Raw genomic sequence first — 11,535 nt, 5'->3', positions numbered from 1 at the left:
CATTTGGCAATCCGGCCTGTCGCGTCGCGGTTGTTTAAAATGTCATTAAGTGGCACTTCCGAGGCTACCGTGATCGAACACTCTTGAAAGTAGTGTCGCAGTTTCCGGGATGCCATGAATACCGCGTATGCTATCTTTTGATAATGCGGGTACCGTGACTTGCATGGAGTGAGGACAGTGGACACGTAGTAAACCGGCTTTTGAAGGGGGAATTTGTGTCCGTCCGTTTCTCGTTTGATGACGAGCACTGCGCTTACAACTTGATGAGTTGCCGCAGTGTATAATAGCATTGGTTCGCCAATGTTTGGCGCGGCCAGGACTGGATTTGTTGCCAATATGGCTTTTATTTCTTCGAGTCCGGCCATGGCGGCATCCGTCCACTCGAAGTGTTCGGTGTGCCGGAGGAGGCGATAAAGGGGTAATGCCTTTTCACCCAAGCGGGAGATAAAGCGGCTTAGAGCCGCCATGCATCCGGTCAATTTTTGTATTTGTTTGAGGTCCTTTGGGATATCCAGTTGTGATAGAGCTCGGATCTTGTCTGGATTTGCTTCAATTCCTCTACCGGATACAATGAAGCCCAAAAGCTTTTCGGCTGGTACGCCGAAAACGCATTTTTCCAGGTTGAGCTTGATGTCATATGTTCGGAGGTTGTCAAATGTGAGCCTCAAGTCGTCTACTAGAGTTTCGACATGCTTGGTTTTGATGACCACGTCATCTACGTATGCCTCCACTGTTTTGCCGATCTGGTTTGCCAGACATGTCTAAATCATGCGCTGATATGTTGCGCCGACGTTTTTGAGCCCGAAGGGCATTGTGTTGAAGCAGGGTGGACCGTATGGGGTGATGAATGCCGTTGCGGCTTGGTCTGGCTCTGCCATCTTAATTTGATGGTAGCCGGAGTATGCGTCGAGGAAACACAATGAATCGTGTTCTGCGGTAGCGTCGATAATTTGATCGATGCGGGGGAGGGGGAAGGGATCCGTTGGGCAAGCCTTGTTGAGGTCCTTGAAATTGACACACAGGCGCCAGGATTTGTCCTTCTTTGGTACCATCACCAGGTTTGCTAGCCAGTCCGGATGTTTTATATCTCTGATGAATCCGGCCTCCAATAGTTTGGCTAGCTCCTCTCCCATGGCTTGTCTCTTAGGTTCGGAGAAACGCCGAAGAGCCTGCTTGACTGGCTTGAATCCTTTTAGGATATTTAGGCTGTGCTCGGCCAGCCGGCGTGGGATTCCTGGCATGTCTGAAGGGTGCCAGGCAAATATGTCCCAATTTTCGCGTAGGAATTCGCGTAGTGCGGCGTCTACATCAGGGTTTAGTTGCGCCCCGATGGAGGCCGTTTTTGTAGGGTCCGTTGGATGGACTTGGAATTTGACTATTTCGTCCGCCGGTTTAAAGGAGGTGGACTTGGATCTCTTATCGAGTATCACATCGTCCCTGTTCACCGTGGAGCGCAGTGCAGTCAGTTCCTCGGCCGCTAGGGCTTCAGATAGTGCCTCAAGGGCCAGTGCGGCTGTCTTATTTTCAGCGCGGAGTGCTATGTCCAGGTCACTAGCGAAAGTGATGATTCCGTTGGGCCCGGGCATTTTGAGCTTCATGTACCCGTAATGGGGTATAGCTTGAAAAATTGTAAATGCCTCTTGCCCTAATAGAGCGTGGTATCCGCTACTGAACGAGGCCACTTGGAACATGACCTCCTCGGACCTGTAATTATCCGGCGTGCCGAACACCACATCTAGTGTGATTTTTCCTGTACAGCGCGCTTCCCGACCGGGGATTATTCCTCTAAAGGTTGTGCTGCTTCGCTCAATGTGGCTCAAGTCTATTTCCATTTTTCGAAGGGTTTCCTCGTAGATGAGGTTTAATCCGCTGCCACTGTCCATGAGTACCTTGGTAAGGCGAAAGCCGTCCACTATTGGACTGAGGACCAATGCGGCTAGTGCTCAGGCTGTTCGGAATTTAGGTTCATCACTGGCATTAAAGGTAATAGCCGTGTCACTCCATGGGTTTAGTGTTGCTACTTGGTAGACTTTGGTAAGGCTGCGGAGTGTACGTTTCCGCATATTATTTGATGCGAAAGTCTCGAAGACTGTTAATACCGTACTGGTATCCCTGGGCTGGTGCTCTGTGGGTTCTGGAGTTAGAAGCTCTTCGCCACTTCTGGCCACCTGCCGGAGTATCCAACATGCTCTAAGGCTATGAGTTGGTGTGGCGCCCTCTGTACTGTGAATTTTACAGGGTCCATTGAGCCATCCCTCCAGTACGGTTCCATGCCCTTTAGAGGGTTTTTGCTTTTTTAACCCGGGTGCCTGGCGATGATGCACCCTTTTATTTCGGACTGGGTTTGTATTCAGAGTCGGATTGTCCCAAAATTTTATTTCGGTTTTCCAGGCGCTTTCCATCGCACAATACTTTCGTACTATGGACGCGAAGTCAGCGAAGCGTGTAATTTCACGGCAACTTATGGAGTTGAGGATCCCCTTGTCCTTGCAATTATTGCAGAAGAATGAAATTGCGTCCTCCTCGCGGCAGTCCTTTATCCTGTTCATGACCAGGAGGAATCTGGCCCAGTAATGGTGTACTGTTTCTGCGGGCTCTTGCCGAATTTGGGATAGATCTCTTATGTTTGGGTGGGTGGGTGGAATTAAATTCGGAACCTCACCCGATCTGAGACTCAGGGGCCAAGGAGTTTCCGAACTCGAAAGCTTGGGTTCTTGGATATTGCCCAATGAATCTAGCCCACTGCCTGACTTTAGGTTCAGGGCTTGAGTGACGTCCTCCCCTCCGCAGGTATCCGGCATGGGGGGATCGGGAATCCGGACGTAACTAGTCCTTAAGATAGATGAAGGGTCGCCGCGTTGTTCCTCCACCAGTGTAATGTGATGGGTGACCTGGGGAGAGTTAATCTCTCTCAGATCGGGTTTAGGCCCAATCTGATCATAGTCTGTAGCGACTCCCAGGGTGGCGATGCGACCCAAGAGCTCGTTTAGGGAAGAGAGCTCCATTGGATCTAACTGCTCGGTGAGTCCCGAGTTGACGTGAAGGTTTCTTTCGATGACCCGAGAAGTCATCGTCGGCGCGGCGGCCGAACAGGCGGTCATAAGAAAACCGCCTAGCCGGAGAGTTTTGCCGATAGCCAAAGCTCCTTTAGCAACAGTGCCGTCTTTAAAGACGGGATGAGGCATCCTTCCTGATGGCAACGGCACAGTGGAACTCTCAATGAAAGCACCAATGTCGGTGTCAAAACCGGCGGATCTCGGGTAGGGGGTCCCGAACTGTGCGTCTAGGCGGATGGTAACAGGAGACAAGGGACACGATGTTTTTACCCAGGTTCGGGCCCTCTCGATGGAGGTAAAACCCTACTCCTGCTTGATTAATATTGATGATATGGGTAGTACAAGAGTAGATCTACCATGAGATCAGAGAGGCTAAACCCTAGAAGCTAGCCTATGGTATGATTGTTGTTCGTCCTATGGACTAAAAACCCTCCGGTTTATATAGACACCGGAGAGGGCTAGGGTTACACAGAGTCGGTTACAATGGGAGGAGATCATATCCGTATCACCAAGCTTGCCTTCCACGCCAAGGAAAGTCCTATCCGGACACGGGACAAAGTCTTCAATCTTGTATCTTCATAGTCCAGGAGTCCGGCCAAAGGTTATAGTCCGGCCATCCAAACACCCCCTAATCCAGGACTCCCTCAGAGGGCACGAGAGGGCCGGCCAGGGGCCTTTTTGCCCACGGCCGGGCAAGAGGGAAGGGATTTCCTTCTTAACTCTTGCTTGATTAGATAGATACATCTCCTCTCTTTATATAGAGAGGTTTACGTGACTCCCAAGCAAGACTTTACTTGACCCCTAAGCAAGCGACCCTTATCTCTAATTAACCCTAAGATTAACGGGCTATACCACCAGCCCAGGCCCATTAGGCCCATTACGTACTCTAACATCCACACTCACCCAAAGACAACAATTTGCACAGATCATTCTGCGATACCGGCATGTATCGCCGCAAAAGGATGGAAGTCTTGTACCACCATGAAGTGTACCGCAAAAGGAACCGGAGGGTTCTGAAACTGAGAGGGAGCGAAAGAAAAAGAAACCTAACCCGAATAACTCTGAAACTTCGGCAGCTGCTGCGAGCTAGCCCTGCCCAAAATAATGAGTTGCTTGAGTTGGAACTGTCGAGGGCTTGGGAACCCTTCGACAGTTCGAGAGCTTCGCAGTGTGGGTGAATCAGGAAGGGCCCGGTCCCCTGTTTGTGATGGAGACAAAAATTTCTGCCAAAAGGGTGGAAAGTCTGCAGAATCTATTTGGGTTTGCAGGATGCTTTGCGATGGACAGTACTGGCCTTAGTGGTGGTATTGGTTTGTTTTGGTCGGATGAGCTGGATGTGGAGTTGAAAAACCTATAGCTCATGCCACATTGACGTTTTGGTAAAGAAGAAGACCCGAGCCTCGAGAGAGTGGAGGGTCCCTGGCTTCTATGGAGCTCCAAAAGTGGAAGATCGACCCCATAATTGGAGGTTCCTACATACACTTTTTGCAATTCAGCATGAAGCTTGGCTTTGTGTTGGTGATTTCAATGAGACACTTACTGCTTCTGAACACCTCTCTCGAGCGGTTTGACCTGAACATCAAATGCGGGCATTCAAAGAGGCAGTGGATGATTGCTTGATCCAGGACCTTGGTTGGTCGGGAACAAAGTACACATGGGACAATGGACAACAGGGAGGCGCGAATGTAAAAGCCAGGCTCGATTGGGGTTTGGCAATATTCAGTACGACCACATGTTCCTTGATACGCATGTCCAGCATATCGGCACCGCAGAGTCTGATCACTATTTCGTGATGATTGATCCACGGGAAAACTTAGCCGGAAATAACATATGAGCTGCTAGACAATTTTGTTATGAGGATGTTTGGCAGACACATGTTGACTCCGATCAGCTAGTGTAAGTGCATCTAGTGCCACCCCTAGTTGGTTTTGGAGTATTGACGACAAACCTGGTTGAGGGACTAATGTGTTTGTGAGAATTGCAGGATAACACAGGTAGTAGTCCCTCATTGATTCGGTTTACCTACTGGAGATGACCCCTAAAAATGTATGAAGACATTGAAGACAATGGTGGTATGTTGAGATATTCATATTGAAGACTATGACATGAGAAGACATCGTGTGAAGACTATGGAGCGCGAAGACATAGTTGTTTCGTTGTTTCCTTTTCTTCTTTGTTGAGTCATAGGAACCACCGTACTGTTAAGTGGGTTCCCAGTGAACAAAGTCAGAGTGACTGAAGTGATGCTCAACCAAATCCTATGTATTCGAGTGAAGATGATGTCTACCACACAACCTTCTTCTTGTAGACGTTGTTGGGCCTCCAAGTGCAGAGGTTTGTAGGACAGTAGCAATTTTCCCTCAAGTGGATGACCTAAGGTTTATCAATCCGTGGGAGGCATAGGATGAAGATGATCTCTCTCAAACAACCCTGCAACCAAATAACAAAGAGTCTCTTGTGTCCCCAACACACCCAATACAATGGTATTGTATAGGTGCACTAGTTCGGCGAAGAGATGGTGATACAAGTGCAATATGGATGGTAGATATATGTTTTTGTAATCTGAAAATATAAAAACAGCAAGGTAACTAATGATAAAAGTGAGCGTAAACGGTATTGCAATGATAGGAAACAAGGCCTAGGGTTCATACTTTCACTAGTGCAAGTTCTCTCAACAAAAATAACATAATTGGATCAAATAACTATCCCTCAACATGCAACAAAGAGTCACTCCAAAGTCACTAATAGTGGAGAACAAACGAAGAGATTATGGTAGGGTACGAAACTACCTCAAAGTTATTCTTTCCAATCAATCCGTTGGGCTATTCCTATAAGTGTCACAAACAGCCCTAGAGTTCGTACTAGAATAACACCTTAAGACACAAATCAACCAAAACCCTAATGTCACCTAGATACTCCAATGTCACCTCAAGTATCCGTGGGTATGATTATACGATATGCATCACACAATCTCAGATCCATCTATTCAACCAACACATAGAACCTCAAAGAGTGCCCCAAAGTTTCTACCAGAGAATCATGACAAGAACGTGTGCCAACCCCTATGCATAGGTTCATGGGCGGAACCCGCAAGTTGATCACCGAAACATACATCAAGTGAATCACGTGATATCCCATTGTCACCACAGATACACACGGCAAGACATACATCAAGTGTTCACAAATCTTTAAAGACTCAATCCGATAAGATAACTTCAAAGGGAAAACTCAATCCATTACAAGAGAGTAGAGGGGGAGAAGAAACATAAGATCCAACTATAATGGCAAAGCTCGTGATACATGAAGATCGTGCCAAATCAAGAACACGAGAGAGAGAGAGAGATCAAACACATAGCTACTGGTACATACCCTCAGCCCCGAGGGTGAACTACTCCCTCCTCATCATGGAGAGCGCCGGGATGATGAAGATGGCCACTGGTGAGGGTTCCCCCCTCCGGTAGGGTGTCAGAACAGGGTCCCGATTGGTTTTTGGTGGCTACAGAGGCTTGCGGCGGTGGAACTCCCGATCTAATCTCTGTTCTGGAAGTTTTAGGGTACGTGAGTATATATGGGTGCAGGAAGTACGTCGGTGGAGCTTCAGGGGCCCCACGAGGCAGGGGGCACGCCCTAGGGGTGGGCGCCCCCCACCCTCGTGGGCACCTCCCTTCTCTCCTGACGTGGGGTCCAAGTCCATCCGATAGCTTTCCTTTCAAAAATAACTTCTCTAGTTGATTTCGTTCCGTTTCGACTTCGTTTGATATTCCTTTTCTTCGAAAAACTGAAATAGGGAAAAAACAACAAATCTGGGCTGGGCCTCCGGTTAATAGGTTAGTCCCAAAAGTAATATAAAAGTGGAAAATAAAGCCCAATGTTGCCCAAAACAGTAGACAATATAGCATGGAGCAATCAAAAATTATAGATACGTTGGAGACGTATCAAGCATCCCCAAGCTTAATTCCTGCTCATCCTCGAGTAGGTAAATGATAAAAAAGATAATTTTTGATGTGGAATGCTAGTTGGCATAATTTCAATGTAATTCTTCTTAATTGTGGTATGAATATTCAGATCCGAAAGATTCAAGACAAAAGTTCATATTGACATAAAAATAATAATATTTCAAGCATACTAACAAAGCAATTATGTCTTCTCAAAATAACATGGCCAAAGAAAGTTATCCCTACAAAATCATATAATCTGGCTATGCTCTATCTTCACCACACAAAGTATTTAAATCATGCACAACCCCGATGACAAGCCAAGCAATTGTTTCATACTTTTCACATTCTCAAAACTTTTTCAATCTTCACGCAATACATGAGCGTGAGCCATGGACATAGCACTTTATGTGGAATAGAAGGGTGGTTGTGGAGAAGACAAAAAGGAGAAGATAGTCTCACATCAACTAGGCGTATCAACGCGCTATGGAGATGCCCATCAATAGATATCAATGTGAGTGAGTAGGGATTGCCATGCAACGAATGCACTAGAGCTATAAGTATATGAAAGCTCATCCAAAGAAACTAAGTGGGTGTGCATCCAACTTGCTTGCTCATGAAGACCTAGGGCATTTTGAGGAAGCCCATCATTGGAATATACAAGCCAAGTTCTATAATGTAAAAAATTCCCACTAGTATATGAAAGTGACAACATATGAGACTCTTTATCATGAAGATCATGGTGCTACTTTGAAGCACAAGTGTGGTAAAAGGATAGTAACATTGTCCCTTCTCTCTTTTTCTCTCATTTTTTTTTCTATTTGGGCCTTTTCTCTTTTTTTATGGCCTCTTTTTTTTTTTTTTTTTTTTTTTTTTTTTGTCCGGAGTCTCATCCTGACTTGTGGGGGAATCATAGTCTCCATCATCCTTTCCTCACTGGGACAATGCTCTAAAAATGATAATCATCACACTTTTATTTACTTACAACTCAAGAATTACAACTCGATTCTTAGAACAAAATACGACTCTATATGAATGCCTCTGGCGGTGTACCAGGATGTGCAATGACTCATGAGTGACATGTATGAAAGAATTATGAATGGTGGCTTTGCCACAAATACGATGTCAACTACATGATCATGCAAAGCAATATGACAATGATGGAGCGTGTCATAATAAACGGAACAGTGGTAAGTTGCATGGCAATATATCTCGGAATGGCTATGGAAATGCCATGATAGGTAGGTATGGTGGCTATTTTGAGGAAGGTATATGGTGGGTGTATGATACCGGCGAAAGGTGCGCGGTATTAGAGAGGCTAGCAATGGTGGAAGGAAGAAGGGTGCGTATAATGCATGGACTCAACATTAGTCATAAAGAACTCATGTACTTATTGCAAAAATCTACAAGTTATCAAAGCAAAGTATTACGCGCATGCTCCTATGGGGATAGATTGGTAGGAAAAGACCATCGCTCGTCCCTGACCGCCACTCATAAGGAAGACAATCAATAAATAAATCATGCTCCGACTTCATCACATAACTGTTCACCATACGTGCATGCTACGGGAATCACAAACTTTAACACAAGTATTTCTAAAATTCACAACTACTCACTAGCATGACTCTAATATCACCATATTCATATCTCAAAACAATTATCAAGCATCAAACTTTTCTTAGTATTCAACACACTCATAAGAATTCTTACAAATCTTGTATGCTTAGCATATTAGGATTATTTAAGCAAATTACCTTGCTATTTAAGACTCTCAAAATAATCTAAGTGAAGCATGAGAGATAAATAGTTTCTATAAAACAAATCCACCACCGTGCTCTAAAAGATATAAGTGAAGTACTAGAGCAAACAACAAACTACTCCGAAAGATATAAGTGAAGATCAATGAGTAGTCGAATAATTATGCAACTATGTGAAGACTCTCTAACATTTAAGAATTTCAGATCTTGATACTTTATTCAAACAGCAAGCAAAACAAAATAAAATAAAACGACGCCCCAAGCAAAATACATATCATGTGGTGAATAAAAATATAGCTCCAAGTAAAGTTATCGATGAACGAAGACGAAAGAGGGGATGCCTTCCGGGGCATCCCCAAGCTTAGACGCTTGGTTATCCTTGAATATTACCTTGGGGTGCCTTGGGCATCCCCAATCTTAGGCTCTTGCCACTCCTTATTCCATAGTCCATCGAATCTTTACCCAAAACTTGAAAACCTCACAATACAACACTTAACAGAAAACTCGTAAGCTCCGTTAGAGAAAGAAAACAAAACACAACTTCAAAGTACTGTAATGAACTCATTCTTTATTTATATTGGTGTTAAACTTACTATATTCCAACTTCTCTATGGTTTATAAACTATTTTACTAGCCATAGATTCATCAAAATAAGCAAACAACACAATGAAAACAGAATCTGTCAAAAACAGAACAGTCTGTAGTAATCTGTAACTAACGCAAACTTCTGGAACTCTAAAAATTCTAAAATAAATTGGTGTACCTAAGGATTTTTTCTAGTAATCATCTGCAAAAAGAATCAACTAAATATCACTCTCCAATAAAATTGTTTAGCTAATCTCGTGAGCGCTAAAGTTTCTATTTTTTACAGCATGATCATAAAGACTTCACCCAAGTCTTCCCAAAGGTTCTACTTGGCACAAACACTAATTAAAACATAAAACCACATCTAAACAAAAGCTAGATGGATTATTTATTCCTAAACAGAACCAAAAAGCAAGAAACTAAAATAAAATTGGGTTGCCTCCCAACAAGCGCTATCGTGTAACGCCCCTAGCTAGGCATGATGATTTCAATGATGCTCACATAAAAGATAAGAATTGAAACATAAAGAGAGCATCATGAAGAATATGACTAGCACTTTTAAGTCTAACCCAATTCCTATGCATAGGGATTTTGTGAGCAAACAACTTATGGGAACAAGAATCAACTTGCATAGGAAGGTAAAACAAGCATAACTTCAAAACTTTAAGCACATAGAGAGGAAACTTGATATTATTGCAATTCCTACAAGCATATGTTCCTCCCTCATAATAACTTTTAGTAGCATCATGAATTAATTCAACAATATAACCAGCAACTAAAGCATTCTTTTCATGATCTACTTGCATAGAAATTTTATTAGTCTCCACATAAGCAAAATTCTTCTCATTCGGAATAGTGGGAGTATCATAAGAGACTTGAATACTATAAATTGTTTCCACATTAAAAGAGTAATGTTCAGAAAAATGGTAATCATAATCATGACAATTTTTATAGGATCTGGCATGGCGCTCCCACCCCTCCTCCCCTCCCCTCCCACCTGCTCCCACCACGCCGATGGATCTATCCATGGATCTTCCTAGATTGTTAGGATGGATGCGCTCATTGACTGGGATTTCTCGTATGGCCAGAAGGTGGCCGATCAGGTTCGTCGTCGTTTTCACTCTTCGGTCCACTTCAATGGATCTGTCTCTTCTTTGGAGTTCTTCTTGGTGGTTCTTTTCCATTCGAGTTCTTTTCACTTGGATGTGGATTCTGTCTCCATGGCGCTCTGCTCCTGCTTGGGAGGCAATCTCAAGAGGTTTAACGTGATTATGCTCTCGGATAATCTTTTCCGTTTCTCGGTTGCATCAAACCGAGTGGGTCATTTCATTTGTGCTCTGCAGGGTTGCCGCATGCCAGCGTTTCATTGTTCTTTCAATCTTTTTCATGGCAAGCCCTTTGTTCTGGATCGTGGGAAGCCCAAGGTTGGTTCGGAATGGATGTTGCATACAAATCGGAAGCGTTCGCCTCAATGTTATCTTCATAACATTCCGCCAGATCTCTTAAATGCTATGCATGGCCATCAACGTAAACCCCTGGGTATTAAGACTCATCTGGCAAATTGTGGCGCCTCTAGTGCACAGGCTTCCAAATGGATTGCGGCATTTAATGGTGGGGGCCAGGATGATTCTTTATGTCCTGCAGTTCTTAATTGTAATCCTATTACGGAGGATGATTCATTGGTGGCTTCTCATTCGGATTATCCATTCAAATTTGGGCAGTTTACGTTTTGCCTAGAAACGCGATCTCCTCTGCGGTCCACGCCGTTTTTTCAGCCCAGAATTTTTGGAGATGGTTGGGCTGATCCAGTTTTGAATTCGCGTAAAGTTTTCTCTTTGGAAGATATTTCAGATCTTTTTCGTGCAGGATATTCACCTCGAGATGTTAGCTTTTTTGTTAACAATCACTTTTTAGCCTGCACGACTTGCCTATCGTTCGGTCATCTTGTAGTGGATTGCCAGGCACAGCTACGTTGTTTTCATTGTTTTTCATTTGGCCATTCCCGGAAACAATGCCAGCAATATCGTGATAGACCTGATAAGATAAGTTCTTTGCAGTCAAATCTTAAATGGATTCCCAAAAACCGCAGCGTTTTTGCGTGCGTTGCCTTCGGGAGGGCCACGTGGCCTCTATTTGTCTGGCGGTCCCACGCTGTCAATTCTGCTGGGTCTATGGTCACGCGGTGGTGGGCTGCAAAAGGTT

The sequence above is a fragment of the Triticum urartu genome, chromosome 5 (assembly GCF_003073215.2).
Source record: "Triticum urartu cultivar G1812 chromosome 5, Tu2.1, whole genome shotgun sequence".
Lineage (NCBI taxonomy): Eukaryota > Viridiplantae > Streptophyta > Magnoliopsida > Poales > Poaceae > Triticum > Triticum urartu.
This window is presented reverse-complemented; position numbering follows the sequence as displayed.